The following is a 20164-nucleotide window of genomic DNA, read 5'->3' as shown; positions in this document are numbered from 1 at the left end:
CACACCTCAAATATGCTTACCTCGAGGACAAGCAGAAGTTTCCAGTTATCATTGCACAGGACCTCACTTCTCAACAAGAAGAGCAGTTACTTAGTGTGCTGAGGAGGCACAAGAAAGCAATTGGGTGGAGTTTGGCAGACATAGTAGGCATCGACCCTCAAGTTTGTGAGCACAGAATCTTTTTAGAAGAAGGAGCAATACCCGTTCGTCAACCCCAAAGAAGACTGAACTCCACTATCTTAGAGGTTGTCAAGAAGAAAGTGACCAGACTATTAGAGGCATATATTATCTACCCCATCTCAGACAGTGAATGCGTGAGCCCAATAAAAGTGGTGCCCAAGAAGTCTAGAGTCACTATAGTGAAGAACGAGCATGGAGAGCTCACAGGGACCAGAGTACAGAATGCCTGGAGGGTCTGCATTGATTATAGGCGTCTCAACCAAGCCACTCGTAAGGATCACTACCCTCTTCCATTCATTGATCAAATGCTAGATCGCCTGTGAGGTAAATCACATTATTGCTTTTTAGATGGTTACACAGGCTATTTCCAGATTCATATAGCCCCTGAAGATCAGGAAAAGACTAATTTTACATGTCCTTTTGGGACTTATGCCTATAAGAGAATGCCCTTTGGTTTGTGCAATGCACCAATTACTTTCCAAAGGTGCATGATGAGTCTTTTCTCTGACCTTCTTGAGGACTGTATGGATGTTTTTATGGATGATTTTAGCGTTTATGGTGATTCCTTTAGCCTTTGCTTGGATAGTTTATCTAGAGTACTAGATAGATGTGTCAGTACAAACCTTGTATTGAATTTTGAAAAATGTCATTTTATGGTAAGACAAGGAATTGTACTAGGACATGTTGTATCTAATACTGGCATTTCTATAGATCCAGCAAAGGTGGATGTTATTTCTAGTTTGCCTTACCCCTTCTCTGTGAGGGAAGTCCATTCGTTCCTTGGCCATGCAGGTTTTTACCGAAGATCCATTAAGGACTTTAGTACGGTAGCACTTCCCCTATCCAGGTTACTGCAGAAAGATATCGAGTTCGAGTTCAGCGAGGATTGCAAACAAGTGTTTGATATGCTGAAAACTGCCCTGACTCAAGCTCCAATTGTGAGAGGACCTGACTAGAGCCAGCCATTCGAAATCATATGCATGCTTCCAACCATGCAGTAGGAGCAGCACTGGCTCAACGTGAAGGTAAAGATCCGTTTGTCATTGCTTATGCTTCTAAGACTTTAGACACTGCTAAGTCTAACTACACTACTACTGAAAAAGAGCTTCTTGCTATTGTTTTTGCTCTAGATAAATTCCGAGCCTATTTACTTGGTGCTAAGGTAGTAGTGTATTCAGACCACACAGCTCTAATGTATTTATTAGCTAAAAAGGAATCCAAACCAAGGCTTATACATTGGATATTACTACTACAAGAATTTGATTTAGAAATAAAGGATAGGAGTGGTAACCAGAATCTAGTGGCAGACCACTTGAGTCGCCTTGAGCACATTAAAGATGACTCCACTCCTATAGCTGATAATTTTCCATTTGATAACCTACAAGCAGTATATGAGGTAGTCCCTTGGTATGCACCTATCGCTAATTATCTAGTTAGCCGCACCTCTCCTCCAAACTTTACTAAGCACCAAAGAGACAAGCTAAAAAGCGAGTCTAAATATTATATATGGGATGACCCATATTTATGGAGATGTGGCACTGACCAGGTAATTAGAAGGTGTGTGCCTCAATCAGAATTCTAGTCCATTTTAGAGGCCTGTCACTCATCTGAGAGTGGAGGACATTTTGGCCCTCAAAGAACAGCTAGAAAAATCTTAAACTGTGGATTCTGGTGGCCTATTCTTTTTAAAGACGCTGCTGAATTTTGTAAATCTTGTCCCCCATGCCAAAGGTTTGGTAATATATCCCAGAGAGATGAAATGTCTCAACAAATTATGCTTTTCTATGAAATTTTTTATGTTTAGGGCATTGACTTCATGGGTCTATTTCCAAATTCTAATGGCCACCTTTATATACTGTTAGCTGTAAATTATGTTTCTAAATAGGTGGAAGCAATTCCTACCCGTACTGATGATGCTAACACTTGTTTTCTTTGTTAGAAACCACATTATTTATCACTTTGGATCACCACGAGCAATCGTGAGCGATCAAGGCACCCATTTTTGTAACAGGAGACTAACAGGTGATGAGCGGATAATTTATACGCTTTTTGGCATTGTTTTTATATAGTTTTTAGTAAGTTTGAGCTACTTTTAGGGATGTTTTCATTAGTTTTTATGTTAAATTCACATTTCTGGACTTTACTATGAGTTTGTGTGTTTTTCTGTGATTTCAGGTAAATTCTGGCTGAAATTGAGGGACTTGAGCAAAACTCTGAAGAAGGCTGACAAAAGGACTGCTGATGCTTTTGGAATCTGACCTCCCTGCACTCGAAATGGATTTTCTTGAGCTACAGAACTCCAAATGGCGCGCTCTCAACGGCGTTGGAAAGTAGACATCCAGAGCTTTCCAGCAATATATAATAGTTCATACTTTATTCGGAGATTGACGACGTAACTTGGCGTTGAACGCCAAGTACAAGCTGCTGTCTGGAGTTAAACGCCAGAAAAACGTCATGATCCGGAGTTGAACGCCCAAAACACGTCATAACTCGGTGTTCAACTCCAAGAGAAGCCTCAGCTCGTGGATTGATCAAGCTCAGCCCAAACATACACCAAGTGGGCCCCGGAAGTGGATTTATGCATCAATTACTTACTCATGTAAACCCTAGGAGCTAGTTTATTATAAATAGAACATTTATCTATTGTATTAGACATCTTGGGATGATTAGTTCTCAGATCAGGAGGGCTGGCCATTCGGCCATGCCTGAACCTTTTATTTATGTATTTTCAACGGTGGAGTTTCTGCACACCATAGATTAAGGGTGTGGAGCTCTGCTGTACCTCAAGTATTAATGCAATTCCAGTTTCTTTTATTCAAATCTCTCTTATTCTTATTCCAAGATATTCATTCGTACCCAAGAACATGATGAATGTGATGATAAGTAACCCTCATTATCATTCTCACTTATGAACGCACGTGATTGACAACCACTTCCGTTCTACATGCAACCGAGCTTGAATGTGTATCTCTTAGATTCCCCAATAGAATCTTCGTGGTATAAGCTAGATAGATGGCGGCATTTATGAGGATCCGGAAAGTCTCACCTTGTCTGTGGTATTCCGAGTAGGATCCTGGGAATCCGGAAAGTCTAACCTTGTCTGTGGTATTCCGAGTAGGATTCCGGTAATGAATGACTGTGACGTGCTTCAGACTCGCAAGTGCTGGGCGTTAGTGACAGACGCAAAAGAATCAAGGGATTCTATTCCAGTAGGAGCGGGAACCAACCAGTGATTAGCCGTGCTGTGACAGAGCGCGTGAGTGTAGTTTTCACTGCGAGGATGGGATGTAGCTATCAACCATGGGTGATGCCTCCAGACGATTAGCCATGCGAGTGACAGCTGCAGAGGATCATTTTCCCGAGAGGATTGAAAGTAGCCACCGCTGATGGTGAACCCCTATACACAGCTTGCCATGGAAAAGAGTAAGAAGGATTGAGTTAAAGAAGTGGGAAAGCAGGCGTCCTTGAGCCATACAGTATCTCCATTCGCTTATCTGAAATTCCCACCAATGAATCTGCATAAGTATTCTATCCCTTTTATTATTTATTTTCTTATTTCTATTTTCGAAACCATAAATCAATTTAATCTGCCTAACTGAGATTTACAAGGTGACCATAGCTTGCTTCATACCAACAATCTCTGTGGGATCGACCCTTACTCGCGTAAGGTTTATTACTTGGACGACCCAGTACACTTGCTGGTTAGTTGAACGGAGTTGTGTCCACTCGTGCCAATTTCAAATTCCATAATTTTACAATGAAAACAACTTAAAGAATAGTGATCACAATTTCGTCCACCAAGTTTTTGGCGCCGTTGCCGGGGATTGTTCGAGTATGGACAACTGACGGTTCATCTTGTTGCTCAGATTAGGTAATTTTCTTTTCAAAAATCTTTTTCAAAATTTTTCTTTTCTTGTTCGTTTTCACAAACTTTATTTTCGAAAAAAATAATAATAAAAATCCAAAAAAAATCATAAAATCATAAAAACCAAAAATATTTTGTGTTCTTGTTTGAATCTTAAGTCAATTTTTAAGTTTGGTGTCAACTGCATGCTTTAAAAATTTTTTCTTGCATTTTTCGAAAATCTCATGCATTCATAGTGTTCTTCATGATCTTCAAGTTGTTCTTGACAAGTCTTCTTGTTTGATCTTGATGATTTCTTGTTTTGTGTTGTTTGTTGTTTTTCATGTGCACTTTTGCATTCATATTTTCCATGCATTAAAGATTTCTAAGTTTGGTGTCTTGCATGTTTTATTTGCATCAAAAATTTTTCAAAATTATGTTCTTGATGTTCATCATGATCTTCAAAATGTTCTTGGTGTTCATCTTGACATTCATAGCATTCTTGCATGCATCTTGTGTCTTGATCCAAAATTTTCATGTTTTGGGTCATTTTTTGTGTTTTTCTTTAAAAATTCAAAAATAAAAAAAAATATCTTTTCCTCATTTTTCTCCAAATTTTCGAAAATTTGAGTTGACTTAGTCAAAAATTTTCAAAATTAGTTGTTTCTTACAAGTCAAAGTCAAATTTTTAATTTTAAAAATCTTATCTTTTCAAAATCTTTTTCAAAAATCATATCTTTTTCATTTTTTTCGAAAATTTCAAAAATATTTTTCAAAATATTTTCAAAATCTTTTTCTTATCTTTATATCAAATTTTCGAAAATTAGCTAACAATTAATGTGATTGGTTCAAAAATTTGAAGTTTGTTACTTTCTTGTTAAGAAAGGTTCAATCTTTAAGTTCTAGAATCTTATCTTGTAGTTTTTTGTTAGTTAAGTCAATTTCAAAATTAAATCTTTTTATCTTTTATCTTATCTTTTTCAAAAATCTTATCTTTTTCAAAATTTGGTTTCAAAATATCTTATCTAACTTCTTATCTTCTTATCTTTTTCAAAATTTGAATTCAAATCTTTTTCAATCAACTAACTAACTCTTTGTTTGTTTCTTATCTTTTTCAAAATCACCTAACTACTCTTCCCTCTCTAAATTTTCGAAAATACCTCTCTCTTTTTCAAAAATTCTTTTTTTGTTTTAAATTTTAATTTTAATTATATTTTGTCTTTGAATTTCGAAAATTACTAACCTCTTTTTCAAAAAAATTATTTTCGAAATTTCTCTTTTCTTCTCTAATTCTATTTAATTAATTAATTACTAACACTTCTCTTCACCTCTCTTCATCTAAGAATCCGAACTTCTTATATCCCTTGTATTTGGATTCTTCTTCCCCCCCTTTCTTCTTCTACTGACATAAAGGAATCTCTATACTGTGACATAGAGGATTCCTCTTTCTTTTCTTGTTTTCTTCTCTTTCATATGAGCAGGAACAGGGAAAAAGGCACTCTTGTTGAAATTGATCCAGAACCTGAAAGGACTCTGAAGAGAAAACTAAGAGAAGCTAAATTACAACAATCCAGAAATAACCTTTCAGAAATTTTCGAACAAGAGAAGGAGATGGCAGCCGAAAATAATAATAATAATGCAAGGAGAATGCTTGGTGACTTCACAAAGCCAACGTCCAAGTTTGATGGAAGAAGCATCTCCATTCCTGCCATTGGAGCCAATAACTTTGAGCTTAAGCCTTAACTAGTTGCTTTAATGCAACAAAACTGCAAGTTTTATGGACTTCCATCTGAAGATCCTAATCAGTTTTTAACTGAGTTCTTGCAGATCTGTGAGACTGTAAAAACGAATGGAGTTAATCCTGAAGTCTACAGACTCATGCTTTTCCCTTTTGCTGTAAGAGACAGAGCTAGAATATGGTTGGATTCACAACCTAAGGATAGCCTGGACTCCTGGGATAAGCTGGTCACTGCCTTCTTGGATAAATTCTTTCCTCCTCAAAAGCTGAGCAAGCTGAGAGTGGATGTTCAAACCTTCAAACAAAAAGATGGTGAATCCCTCTATGAAGCTTGGGAAAGGTACAAGCAGTTGACCAAAAAATGTCCATCTGACATGTTTTCAGAATGGACCCTATTAGATATATTCTATTATGGTCTCTCTGAATTTTCGAAAATGTCATTGGACCATTCTGCAGGTGGATCTATTCACCTGAAGAAAACGCCTGAAGAGGCTCAAGAACTCATTGACATGGTTGCAAACAACCAATTCATGTACACTTCTGAGAGAAATTCTGTGAATAATGGGATACCTCAGAAGAAAGGAGTTCTTGAAATTGATGCTCTGAATGCCATATTGGCTCAGAACAAAGTGTTGACTCAACAGGTCAACATGATCTCTCAAAATCTGAATGGGCTGCAACATGCATCCAACAGTACTAGAGAGGTAGCTTCTGAAGAAGCTTATGATCCTGAAAACCCTGCCATGGCAGAGGTTAATTACATGGGTGAACCTTATGGAAACACCTATAACCCATCATGGAGAAATCATCCAAATTTCTCCTAGAAGGATCAACAAAAGCCTCAACAAGGCTTTAAGAATGGTGGACGCAATAGGCTGAGTAATGGTAAGCCATATCCATCATCTTCTCAGCAACAGACAGAGAGTTCTGAACAAAACACTTCTAATCTAGCCAATATAGTCTCTGATCTATCAAGGGCCACTTTCAGTTTCATGAATGAAACAAGATCCTCCATCAGAAATTTGGAGGCACAAGTGGGCCAGCTGAGTAAGAAAGTCATTGAAACTCCTCCTAGTATTCTCCCAAGTAATACAGAAGAGAATCCAAAAGGAGAGTGCAAGGCCATTGATTTAGTCAATGTGGCCGAATGCACAAGGGAGGAGGAGGACGAAAATCCTAGTGAGGAAGACCTCCTGGGACGTCCCTCAAGCAAGAAGGAGTTTCCTATTAAGGATCCAAAGGAATCTGAGGCTCATATAGAGACCGTAGAGATTCCATTAAATCTCCTGCTGCCATTCATGAGCTCTGAAGACTATTCATCCTCTGAAGAGGATGAAGATGTGACTGGAGAGCAAATTGCTCAATACTTAGGAGCTATCATGAAGCTGAATGCCAAGTTGTTTGGTAATGAGACTTGGGAAAGTGAACCTCCCTTGCTCATTAGTGAACTAGATACTTGGATTCAGAAAACTCTACCTCAAAAGAAACAAGATCCTGGCAAGTTCCTAATACCTTGTACCATAGGCACCATGAGCTTTGAAAAAGCTCTATGTGATCTAGGGTCAGGGATAAATCTTATGCCACTCTCTGTAATGGAGAAGCTGGGGATCATAGAGGTACAACCTGCCTTGTTCTCAGTGCAATTGGCAGATAAGTCATTAAGACAAGCTTATGGAATAGTAGAGAACATGCTAGTAAAGGTTGAAGGCCTTTACATCCCTGCTGATTTCATAATCTTAGACACTAGGAAGGAAGAGGATGATTGCATCATCCTTGGAAGACCTTTCCTAGCCACAGCAGAAGCTGTGATAGATGTCAACAGAGGTGAGTTAGTCCTTCAATTGAATGGGGACTACCTTGTGTTTAAGGCACGTGGCCACCCCTCTATGACAGAAGAGAGTAAGCATGAAGAGCTTCTCTCAGTTCAGAGTCAAGAAGAGCCCACACAGTCAAACTCTAAGTTTGGTATTGTGAGGCCACAACCAAACTCTAAGTTTGGTGTTCAAACCCCATATCCAAACTCTAAGTTTGGTGTTGGGACTACACACTAACATTGACCTGATCATCTTGTGGCTCCATGAGAGCCACTGTCAAGCTATTGACATTAAAGAAGCGCTTGTTGGGAGGCAACCCAATTTTAATTATCTAATTTTTATTTTATTGTTATTTTGTGTTTTATTAGGAACATGATCATGAGGAGTCACAAAAAAAATCTAAAAAATTAAAAACAGAGTCAAAAACAGAAGAAAAAAAATTTTTTCACCCTGAAGGTCGCGCAGACTGGCGTTCAACGCCAGTAGGATGCATCTGGATGGCGTTCAACGCCAGAACAGAGCACCATTCTGGCGCTGAACGCCAGAAACAAGCAACATCCTGGCGCTGAACGCCAGGAATGTGCCTAGAGGAGACAAACTGGTGCTGAACGCCAGTAACAAGCATGAAACTGGCGTTCAACGCCAGAAACATGCATTACATGGGCGTTGAACGCCCAGGACGTGCACCAATGGGCGTTTAAATGCCAGAATGATGCACGAAGGCATTTTACATGCCTATATGGTGAAGGAATGGTATTTCTTTTCACCTCAGGATCTGTGGACCCCACAGGATCCCCACCTACCATATTTCCACCTTACCTTTTAATCCTAATCACACTCTCCTAATCCTAAATCTCATTTTCCTACTCCCCATGTCACACTTCCCAACACCCATCACCAATCACCTCAAGTCCTCTTCCCAATTACCCCATTCACCATTCACATCAACCCACTCTTCCCCATAACCCCACCTACCTTCATAAAATTCAAATTCAACTTCCCACCCATTCCCACCCAAAATGGCCGAACACCCACCCTCCCTCTCCCTATAAATACCCTTCCATTCTACTTCATTTTCACACAACACAACCTCTTCTTCTCCCACATAGCCGAACCTACCTCTCTCCCTCTCTACCATCCTTTCTTCTTCTTCTTCTTCTCTTCTTTTCTTTCTTGCTCGAGGGCGAGCAATATTTTAAGTTTGGTGTGGTAAAAGCATAAGCTTTTTGTTTTTTCCATTACCATCAATGGCACCTAAGGCCGGAGCATCCTCTAAAAAAGGGAAAGGGAAGACAAAAGCTTCCACCTCCGAGTCATGGGAGATGGAAAGATTCATCTCCAAGAGCCATCAAGACCACTTCTATGATGTTGTGGCAAAGAAGAAGGTGATCCCCGAGGTCCCTTTCAAGCTCAAAAAGAATGAGTATCCAGAAATCCGACATGAAATCCAAAGAAGAGGTTGGGAAGTCCTAACCAACCCCATGCAACAAGTCGGAATATTGATGGTTCAAGAGTTCTATGCCAATGCATCGATCACTAGGAACCATGATCAAAGTATGAACCCGAATCCAAAGAACTATCTCACAACGGTTCGGGGGAAATACTTAGATTTTAGTTCGGAAAATGTGAGGTTGGCGTTTCACTTGCCTATGATGCAAGGAGATGAACGCCCCTACACTAGAAGGGTCAACTTTAACCAAAGGTTGGACCAAGTCCTTATGGACATATGTGTGGAAGGAGCTCAGTGGAGAATAGATTCCAAAGGCAAGCCAGTTCAACTAAGAAGACTGGATCTCAAGCCTGTGGCTAGAGGATGGTTGGAGTTCATACAACGCTCCATCATTCCTACTAGCAACCGATCTGAAGTTACTGTGGATCGGGCCATCATGATCCATAGCATCATGATTGGAGAGGAAGTAGAAGTTCATGAGGTCATCTCCAATGAACTCTACAAAATAGCCGACAAGCCCTCACCCATGGCAAGGCTAGCCTTCCCTCACCTTATATGTCATCTATGTTACTCAGCTGGAGTTATCATAGAAGGAGACACCTCCATTGAAGAGGATAAGCCCATCATCAAGAAAAGGATGGAGCAAGCAAGAGAAGCTCCTCACGGCCCTCAAGAAGTGCATGAGGAAGCTCATCATCAACAAATTCCTGAGATGCCTCAAGGAATGCACTTTCCTCCCAACAACTATTGGGAGCAACTCAACACCTCCTTAGAAGATTTGAGCCACAATGTGGAACAATTGAGGGTGGAACATCATGAGCACTCCATCATTCTCCAAGAAATAAGAGAAGACCAAAGAGCAATGAGGGAGGAGCAACAAAGGCAAGGAAGGGACATAGAAGAGCTGAAGAACATCATTGGTCCTTCAAGAAGAAGACGCCACTAGAGGTGGATTCATTCCTTGTTCTTTATTTCTTTCTGTTTTCGGTTTTTAGCATTATGTTTATCTATGTTTTGTGTCTTTATTTCATGATCATTAGTATGTAACCATGCCTTAAAGCTATGAAAAAAATCCATTAATCCTTCACCTCTCTTAAATGAAAAATGTTTTAATTGAAAAGAACAAGAAGTACATGAATTTCGAATTCATCCTTGAATTTAATTTAATTATATTGATGTGGTGACAATACTTTTTGTTTTCTGAATGAATGATTGAACAGTGCATATGTCTCTTGATATTGTTGTTTATGAGTGTTAAAATTGTTGGCTCTTGAAAGAATGATGAACAAAGAGAAATGTTATTGATAATCTAAAAAATCATGAAATTGATTCTTGAAGCAAGAAAAAGCAGTGAAAAAGCAAAGGCTTGCGAAAAAAAAAATTAGAAAGAAAAAAAAGAAGGAGCAGTAGAAAAAGCCAATAGCCCTTAAAACCAAAAGGCAAGGGTAAAAAGGATCCAAGGCTTTGAGCATCAATGGATAGGAGGGCCCAAGGAAATTAAATCCAGGCCTAAGCGGCTAAATCAAGCTGTCCCTAACCATGTGCTTGTGTCATGAAGGTCCAAGTGAAAAGCTTGAGACTGAGTGGTTAAAGTCGTGATCCAAAGCAAAAGAGTGTGCTTAAGAGCTCTGGACACCACTAACTGGGGACTCTAGCAAAGCTAAGTCACAATCTGAAAAGGTTCACCCAGTTATGTGTCTGTGGCATTTATGTATCCAGTGGTAATACTGGAAAACAAAGTGCTTAGGGCCACGGCCAAGACTCATAAGTAGCTGTGTTCAAGAATCAACATGCTTAACTAGGAGAGTCAATAACACTATCCCAAATTCTAAGTTCCCAGAGACGCCAATCACTCTGAACTTCAAAGGAAAAAGTGAGATGCCAAAACTGTTCAGAAGCAAAAAGCTACAAGTCCCGCTCATCTAATTAAATTAATATTCATTGATATTTTAGAATTTATAGTATATTCTCTTCTTTTTATCCTATTTGAATTTCAGTTGCTTGGGGACAAGCAACAATTTAAGTTTGGTGTTGTGATGAGCGGATAATTTATACGCTTTTTGGCATTGTTTTTATATAGTTTTTAGTAAGTTTGAGCTACTTTTAGGGATGTTTTCATTAGTTTTTATGTTAAATTCACATTTCTGGACTTTACTATGAGTTTGTGTGTTTTTCTGTGATTTCAGGTAAATTCTGGCTGAAATTGAGGACTTGAGCAAAACTCTGAAGAAGGCTGACAAAAGGACTACTGATGCTGTTGGAATCTGACCTCCATGCACTCGAAATGGATTTTCTGGAGCTACAGAACTCCAAATGGCGCGCTCTCAATGGCGTTGGAAAGTAGACATCCAGAGCTTTCCAGCAATATATAATAGTCCATACTTTATTCGGAGATTTACGACGTAACTTGGCGTTGAACGCCAAGTACAAGCTGCTGTCTGGAGTTAAACGCCAGAAAAACGTCATGATCCGGAGTTGAACGCCCAAAACACGTCATAACTCGGAGTTCAACTCCAAGAGAAGCCTCAGCTCGTGGATTGATCAAGCTCAGCCCAAACATACACCAAGTGGGCCCCGGAAGTGGATTTATGCATCAATTACTTACTCATGTAAACCCTAGGAGCTAGTTTATTATAAATAGAACATTTATCTATTGTATTAGACATCTTGGGACGATTAGTTCTCAGATCAGGAGGGCTGGCCATTCGGCCATGCCTGAACCTTTTACTTATGTATTTTCAACGGTGGAGTTTCTGCACACCATAGATTAAGGGTGTGGAGCTCTGCTGTACCTCAAGTATTAATGCAATTCCAGTTTCTTTTATTCAAATCTCTCTTATTCTTATTCCAAGATATTCATTCGTACCCAAGAACATGATGAATGTGATGATAAGTAACCCTCATTATCATTCTCACTTATGAACGCACGTGATTGACAACCACTTCCGTTCTACATGCAACTGAGCTTGAATGTGTATCTCTTAGATTCCCCAACAGAATCTTCGTGGTATAAGCTAGATAGATGGCGGCATTTATGAGGATCCGGAAAGTCTCACCTTGTCTGTGGTATTCCGAGTAGGATCCTGGGAATCCGGAGAGTCTAACCTTGTCTGTGGTATTCTGAGTAGGATTCCGGTAATGAATGACTGTGACGTGCTTCAGACTCGCAAGTGCTGGGCGTTAGTGACAGACGCAAAAGAATCAAGGGATTCTATTCCAGTAGGAGCGGGAACCAACCAGTGATTAGCCGTGCTGTGACAGAGCGCGTGAGCGTAGTTTTCACTGCGAGGATGGGATGTAGCTATCAACCATGGGTGATACCTCCAGACGATTAGCCATGCGAGTGACAACCGCAGAGGATCATTTTCCCGAGAGGATTGAAAGTAGCCACCGCTGATGGTGAACCCCTATACACAGCTTGCCATGGAAAGGAGTAAGAAGGATTGAGTTAAAGAAGTGGGAAAGCAGGCGTCCTTGAGCCATACAGTATCTCCATTCGCTTATCTGAAATTCCCACCAATGAATCTGCATAAGTATTCTATCCCTTTTATTATTTATTTTTTATTTCTATTTTCGAAACCATAAATCAATTTAATCTGCCTAACTGAGATTTACAAGGTGACCATAGCTTGCTTCATACCAACAATCTCTATGGGATCGACCCTTACTTGCGTAAGGTTTATTACTTGGACGACCCAGTACACTTTCTGGTTAGTTGAACGGAGTTGTGTCCACTCGTGCCAATTTCAAATTCCATAATTTTACAATGAAAACAACTTAAAGAATAGTGATCACAATTTCATCCACCAACAGGATTACTGAAGAAGCATGGGATCATTCATAAAGTAGCAACAGCCTACCATCCTCAGACTTATGGGCAAGCCGAGGTGTCTAACAGAGAGATAAAGCGCATATTGCAGAAGATAGTCAAACCTCATAGAAGAGACTGGAGCACCAGGCTACAAGATACACTCTGGGCATACAGAACAGCATACAAGACACCCATTGGGATGAGTCATTTTCACTTAGTCTATGGAAAGGCCTGTCATCTTCCAGTTGAAGTGGAGTACAAAGCTTTTTGGGCAATAAAGGAATGCAACATGGGATTTGAGAAGGCCGGAGCTGAAAGGAAGTTGCAACTGCAAGAATTGGAGAGCCTTAGCCTAGAAGCTTATGAGAACTCAAGGCTGTACAAGAAAAAAATGAAAGTTGTACATGATCAACACATCAAGAGGAAAGAGTTCCAACCTGGGGATTTAGTCCTCTTTTACAACTCTAGACTGAGGCTCATACCAGGCAAGCTGCGGTCAAGGTGGAAAGGTCCATATAGAGTCGAGAAGGCTGAGCCGTACATAGTTTTTCACCTAAGTCACCCTTCAAGCTCTGAACTCATCAAGGTTAATGGACAACGTTTGAAGCTCTACCATGGTGAGAAGGTGACAAAAAACAAGGAGTTAGATATCTTCCTCTTGGAGGATCCATTCCCAACAGAAAACTGAGCTAATGAAGCGTCCAATTTAAGGAGATTAAAGCAAAGTGCTAGGTGGGAGACAACCCACCACAGTATGATCGTTCCTCTTCTTCTCCTTTTCTTCCCTCTTTTATAACTCTTCTCCGTACTACTGCCTATATCTTGCACCTAATCTGCATTCTGCATTTGCATTAAAAAAAGAGAGAGAAATCGCAAGCGACGCGCCAGCATCACCGACGCATTCGCGTCGCATGAGCATTGGAAATGAAGAAGCTTGGACAGAGAGTTGCACTAGAATGTGACTGGAGGCGAGCCTTTGGCACAATTTGATCTACGCGACCGCGTGGATGATGCAACCGCGTCATTTATAATTTGTCCTCCCCACGCGTCCGCGTCGACCACGCGAACGTGTGGCCCTGCAATTCGACGTAACAAGGGTGAATTGCCGAGAGTTGAGCTGGACTTAGGCTGCACTTGTGCTAGTCGCACAGGTCCTGCCATGCGAACGCGTGCCCTACGCGTCCGCGCCGTTATTTTCATCTGGCCATCCACGCGATCGCGTCAACCACGCGATCGCGTCACCCCAAGTTCTGGCAAAACGCAATTTAAACAGAGAGTTGTGCGAGCGCCACTAGCGCAAATCGCGTCACGCATCCGCGTGACCGACGCGTCTGCGTCACCTCACTTAAGGGCTTTCCACGCGACCGCGTGCCCCACGCGTCCACGCCGTTTGCATCGCCCAACTCATTTAAATCTACCAGCCTGTTTTATCTTTTCTTTCCCCTCAATCTTATTTCTTTCTCCGTTTTTCCTTCTTCCTTCCCTCTTTCTCTCTTCCACCCCCTCTCTTCCACCACCATTATCAAGGTTCTTCTTCTCTCTTCTTCCCTCCTTACTTTTTCATTCTTCTTTTTATTATCATGTTTTCTTTTTCTTTCTCTTCTACTTTCCCTAACCATGTTTTCTTTTTCTTTTCCTATTCCTCCTATTGGTGTTGGAATTTTATTTGGGTCATTATTTTTACGTGTTGCTTATGGATTGTTTGGGATTTGTTTAAACAATTATATATTATTTTTATAGGGTTACTTGCATGTTCTAATTAATATTTTCCATACCTTATTTAATATGCATGCTATGTGTTTGTGAAAACACCCATATGGCCTTTTGTACTATTTTTGGATTTTTTTTTTAAATCTACTACTCTAAATGCTTGCTTTTCACATAACCCCTTCACTATTTTATTATTTAAATATAATTGTTTTTACAAACATATTATTAATTTGAGAGACTTGGTAATCTAATTTGGACATTGAATGCTTGATCTATGCTACTCGTGCCCTTTGCCAGCATACCAATAAACACCTTGCATTCAATTTTCCTCACATGCACTTGCTATATTTCTATTGTTGATTTGCCACATGTAGTCATGACCATGTGTTCACATCATTATCCATACCTGTGCATTGATTACCACCTTTCCTATTCTTTTCCTTACTATATCCCTTGTATGCTAATAACTTTCCTCGTTTCCTTTCAGGATGGCCACCAAGAAAGAGAAAGAGAAAGCTACCCCCAAATCCACAGCAAGGAAAGGAACAAAAAGAGCATTAGTGGCAGAGCCTTCTTCAACTGCAGTCAAGCCCTCAACAAAAATAATTAAAATAAATTATAAAGGTTGATGAAAAGGAGAGAGTCTTCCCAGCAAAGGACACTGCACGATTTCTAAATCGCTACTGTGAGCAGATGTTTCCTATTCTGGCAGCTCGAAATTACAACAATGAACACCTTCTTATCCTTCCGCCTCGTATTGCCGACTTTGTTGAGCCGCAAATTGCACAAACACATTGGGGATTCCTACAGAGACAGCCACGACAGGTTAATCTTTCTTGGGTAGCTGAGTTCTACTCCAACTTCCACCTACCGACCCTGTAGTCTATTTATATACGTCAGAAGCAAGTCCCCATTATAGAAGAGGCCATTCAGCGAGCCTTAGATCTTCCCCCTGCTCCAGAAGGATTGGACGCTTTTCAAGAAGCCACACTCAAGCACCAGGCGTACACAACTTTGACTGGGATGCTGTTCTCAGAGTTATTGCTTAACCTGGCAGCAAATGGATCTTCGGATACCATCGTTCCCGTCCCAAGGGAATCTCGGCTTCTGCACTTACCTTAGAGGCACAGATTATGTCCCATTATGTCTTCCCAAGCACTCATGAGTCCTCCTTCACCGCAAACATGGCCGTTCTACTATGGTGCATCCTCACCGACCAGCCTCTAAATTTACCGAGACATATCCGAAATGCTATGGGAAACGTGCAAATCGTGGGCAACCTACCTTTCCCCACCTTGGTCTCTGATCTTGTCTCAGCAGCCAGAGTCTCCTACAGAGCTGGAGACACCAAAGCCATACTTCCACAGGATGATCAATCGTCCCTAACGGGAGATATCTCAGGCCACCACTTGCCACTACCAGCCAGTCCACAGAGGATGTTGCAGTTCTTCCACCATCTACTAGTCAGCTGCTGCATCAAATACTGAAGCGGTTAGACCAACAAAACAAGAAAGCAAAGCTCCGAGAGCGCTGTAACCACTGCCGTTTCAAATACCTCAAGGAGCTACTCACAGGCAATCACAGACCTGACGAGGACCCAGGCACTCCGAACTCCACTTCCTTTACCAGCACAGGGAGCCATGACAGTCCCGACTGTGGAGATACTGCCACCAGCCCACCATTGTTCCTGACAGATGGCACCGAGGACGGTGCAAAGCCTTAAGTGTGGGGAGGTCGGTTAGTACCTGACTTTCGGAGGTAATTCTTTTCCCCCTAACACCAATTTCTTCTTCTTTAGAATAGGATAGATTGCATATTAGTAGGTTAATTGTATGCATGTCCTACTTGATTGAAAAGACAACAAGTTTCTTTTAAGACCATATATTTTTCAAAATTCACTAATTTAAATCAAAATATTTATGTTAAATTTGTTTGAAGTTGAAATTAGAACAGAATTTTTGAGCTAAAAAAAACACACAACCCGTGAGACCTTGAGCCTAAATACATGGTTACGCTATTTAACCATAAACATTTTTTTCTTGTGTGTTTACTTCTCTATGATTGTAATTTGAATTTTGTTTTATCCTATATGTCCAAAATTAATGTGTTATGTGCATGCATATTGTTCCGATGGTTACCTGAAACTGGAGATCGATCTCATACGAGATCTTCTGTGCTGGTTGGAGCGGTTGTGTCTGACTTGTTGGACTTGGTGGTAGTGCTGATCCTTCGTCCCCAGAGGGTGGGGGGTACCTGAAAGGGACTCCGATGCTTAGGTTTGCAAGGGTATTAAGCAGGTATTGAGTAGAATCAGAGTATGAGTTATACCTGGATGCTCCAATGTATTTATAATTGTGAGATGTGACCTTCTTTGGATAAGATAAGTTAGTTATCTTATCTTATCTTATCTTTTGTCGATCTCAGCTTATCTTCCATGGAACCGCCCTTATCTCTATAGGCTTGGGTTGCCTTTGGATCGGGGTTGTATTCCTTGAGTTGGGCCCTTCTTTGGGCTTTCCTGTCGATTTGACCGAGTTCTTTACGAAGAAGTCGGTCTGCTTGACCTAAAGAGGTCGGTCGCTTTGCTACTGAACATCCCGGCTCGGACAGCTCGACCCAGGGTATGAACACATATGATTGAGGCCATTTTTTGTTTAACTCACATATCCCAAATAAGCCAACCCTTTTTAACTACCTTTGTTAACCACTTTGAGCTATTTTTAATCCCATTCGTTCCATATTATACCACATTACTAGCCTTAAGCAGAAAACAATTAAAAATCCCAATTGAATCTTTGGTTAGCTTAAGATAGAATTTGTGTGTTAATTGAGTATGGGAAAATTGTGGGAATAAAGGATAATAGAAAATATATCATAATAGAATAAAAGGAATTTGGGTACCTATTCATGTGAAACCATAAAAGGAAATTACAAATTTATGTGCATTGGTAAGCTATACAAATAAAAAAAGAGAAAAAAATAAAAATAAATAAAATAAATAAAAAATAAATAAAATAAATAAAATATATTTTCTTTATTTTAGTGAATAAGGGGACAAAATCACCCCAATGATAAGTCAGAATTTAATAATCAATGCACATATGATAAAATTAAAATAAAGGTTGATACATGAATATGGAATGTGAAAAGGAAATCCTGGGTAGCTAAGATGAATGTTGAAATTATATAGAGCATATGTATGTTAGGTAGGAGCTTAGGTTAATCAAAGATTCAATATATAAGCTCACTTAGCCATATGTGTATCCTCACCTTTACCTTAGCCCCATTACAACCATGAAAAGACCTCATGATGTTTGCATTGGCATTTTAAAATTGTTGATTGATTAGGTGAAAAACAAAATCTTTTGAAAGCATGATTAGAGAAGGATAGAGTGATTACCCCATATGCTAGAGATGATTAAAGTGCACATGCACCAACAGTAAGGGTTCAATGCTCAGTCCTGTATTCCCTGCTTTCACAAGCTATCTTCTTACAAATTTATCTGCTTTTACAATATGCTCTGAATTAGTGAAATCTGCCCCATATTTTGTCTTAGGGAACTTATCTATTTTTAATCATGTAGGCCAACTCATATGCGTATAGGTTGCATTGCATTACATGAGTCTTGCATGTTCCTGCTCATTCATATTTATCTCCTTCAACTTAGCATGAGGACATGCTAATGTTTAAGTGTGGGGAGGTTGATAAACCACTATTTTATGATTCATATTGTGTTTAATTGTGTGGTTTTATCAAGTCTTTGCCCACTTATTCATATGATTTGCATGTAATTACAATTCCTTCATAAAAATATTCTATGATTGAAAACATGCTTCTGTGGCTTTTATTTTCTTTTATTTAATCCTCTCTTATTACCATTAGATGCCTTGATATGTGTGTTAAGTGATTTCAAGAATTACAGGGCAGGAATGGCTTAAAGGATGGAAAGGAAGCATGCAAAAATGGAAAGAACATAAAGAATTGAGGAGATAACCAGCGAGAAGTCACGCGGTCGCATGGCTGACGCGACCGCGTGAAAAGGAAGAAATCATAGTGACACGTTCGCGTGCCTGACGCAACCGCGCGGAGTGGAAGCTGCATGAATGACGCGAATGCGTGGACGACATGCATGCGTGGTACGAGAAACGCTGAGTGACGCGAACGCGTGGACGACGCGGCCGCGTGACGTGCGCGATCTGCAGAATTTCAGAAGTCGCTGGCAGAGTTTCTGGGCCGGATTTCAACCCAGTTTTTGGCTCAGAAACATATATTAGAGCCAGGGAACATGCAGAGACAGGGAACAACATTCACTTCGCATAATTTTTAGTTTTTAGATCTGAATTTACTCCTCCCCTAGGTTTACTCACTTGAACATTCATAATTAGGATTTTGAAGGTTTTGGCTTTAGCTTTTGAGAAGAGTCTACCTCCGGTACCAGTTAGTATAGTCTGTTATTTACTTTTCATTTATTCTTCCATATTCTTAATTCCCCCAGAGTTGACATTGGATTATTTTCACAAGTTATTAATATAGACTATTTTTATTTTCAATTAATCCCTTTCATTATTATTTATTATGTCTTCTTTTATTTTCCCCATTGATTCTGTGAAGTTTATAATTATGATGAGTGAGTAGTTCCATAACCTGATTGGGAGATGATTGAAAGGAAACCTTGAGTTGAATTACTCAAGAGAGAAATTATAATTGGGTTTATTGTTGGATCACCCTCTAATCATTGACACTAGTCCTTCCCAAGGGAGAGGATTAGGACTTGTGACTAGAAACAGCTTTCCAACTTGCTTGACTTTCCTTTACCTAGTAAGGGATAACTAAGCAGAGCAACTTCCAATTATTAATTAATCTTGAGAGTACTTCAACAAGAATATGGCTTCCAACTAATCTACTCCCAGTCAAGGCTTTTATTTAAAATTAATTAAATTCTCTAAATTAATTTCCTGTTTATCAACTCAACTATTTTTGAAAACACCTGATTGATAAAATAGCACATCTTTCTGCAACTCGTTGGGAGACGACCTGGAATTCATAATCCCAGTATTTTAATTTCAATATTGTGACAACCCTTCTAAATTGATAAGCAAATTTTTGGCTGGTTAAGGACTGTACTTGCAACGTACTTCTATTAATAATTTCTTAAGTCGCTAATTTCCGCCACGTCAATTTTTGGCGCCATTGACGGGGAGTTGTAACAGTGTGCTAATTTATTGATTGGCATTTATTTAATTGCAATTTTTCTTTTTATTTTGTAACTATGAGCTGTACGTTTCTTTCGTTAAATGACGCGTTCACTTCCTAATCCAAGCTTGCCAGTATTTGACCCTGAGATTGAAAGAACTATTTCACGTATAAGGCAAGCTCGGCGTCGGCGAGTCCTCTCTAAGGACGAACCAAAAACGTCATCTAAGGAAGAAACAAGCTCCCTCTCTACTGATCCAGTTGATTTACGTGCAGGTGACATAGCAGCACCTAGGAGAGTCACTATCCAGGAGGAAGGAGCCCCTGATTTTACACTACAACCATTCCAGGCACACCACCCAACAGTGGCTGTGGATTTTGAAATAAAATCTTTGCTACTCAACCTGATGCCCAAGTTTCATG

At 39.9% G+C, this 20164-nt stretch overlaps 1 non-coding gene across 1 annotated transcript; it reads right to left on the bottom strand.

The window, feature by feature from the left end:
* Positions 1-6034: 6034 nt before the first annotated feature.
* Positions 6035-6138, bottom strand: LOC112713886 (small nucleolar RNA R71). The gene has a single exon (XR_003158846.1). It is a non-coding gene; the product is annotated as a small nucleolar RNA R71 (small nucleolar RNA).
* Positions 6139-20164: the final 14026 nt, after the last annotated feature.

Source organism: Arachis hypogaea, chromosome 9, assembly GCF_003086295.3.
Source record: "Arachis hypogaea cultivar Tifrunner chromosome 9, arahy.Tifrunner.gnm2.J5K5, whole genome shotgun sequence".
Taxonomy (NCBI): Eukaryota; Viridiplantae; Streptophyta; class Magnoliopsida; order Fabales; family Fabaceae; genus Arachis; species Arachis hypogaea.
This window is presented reverse-complemented; position numbering and strand designations above follow the sequence as displayed.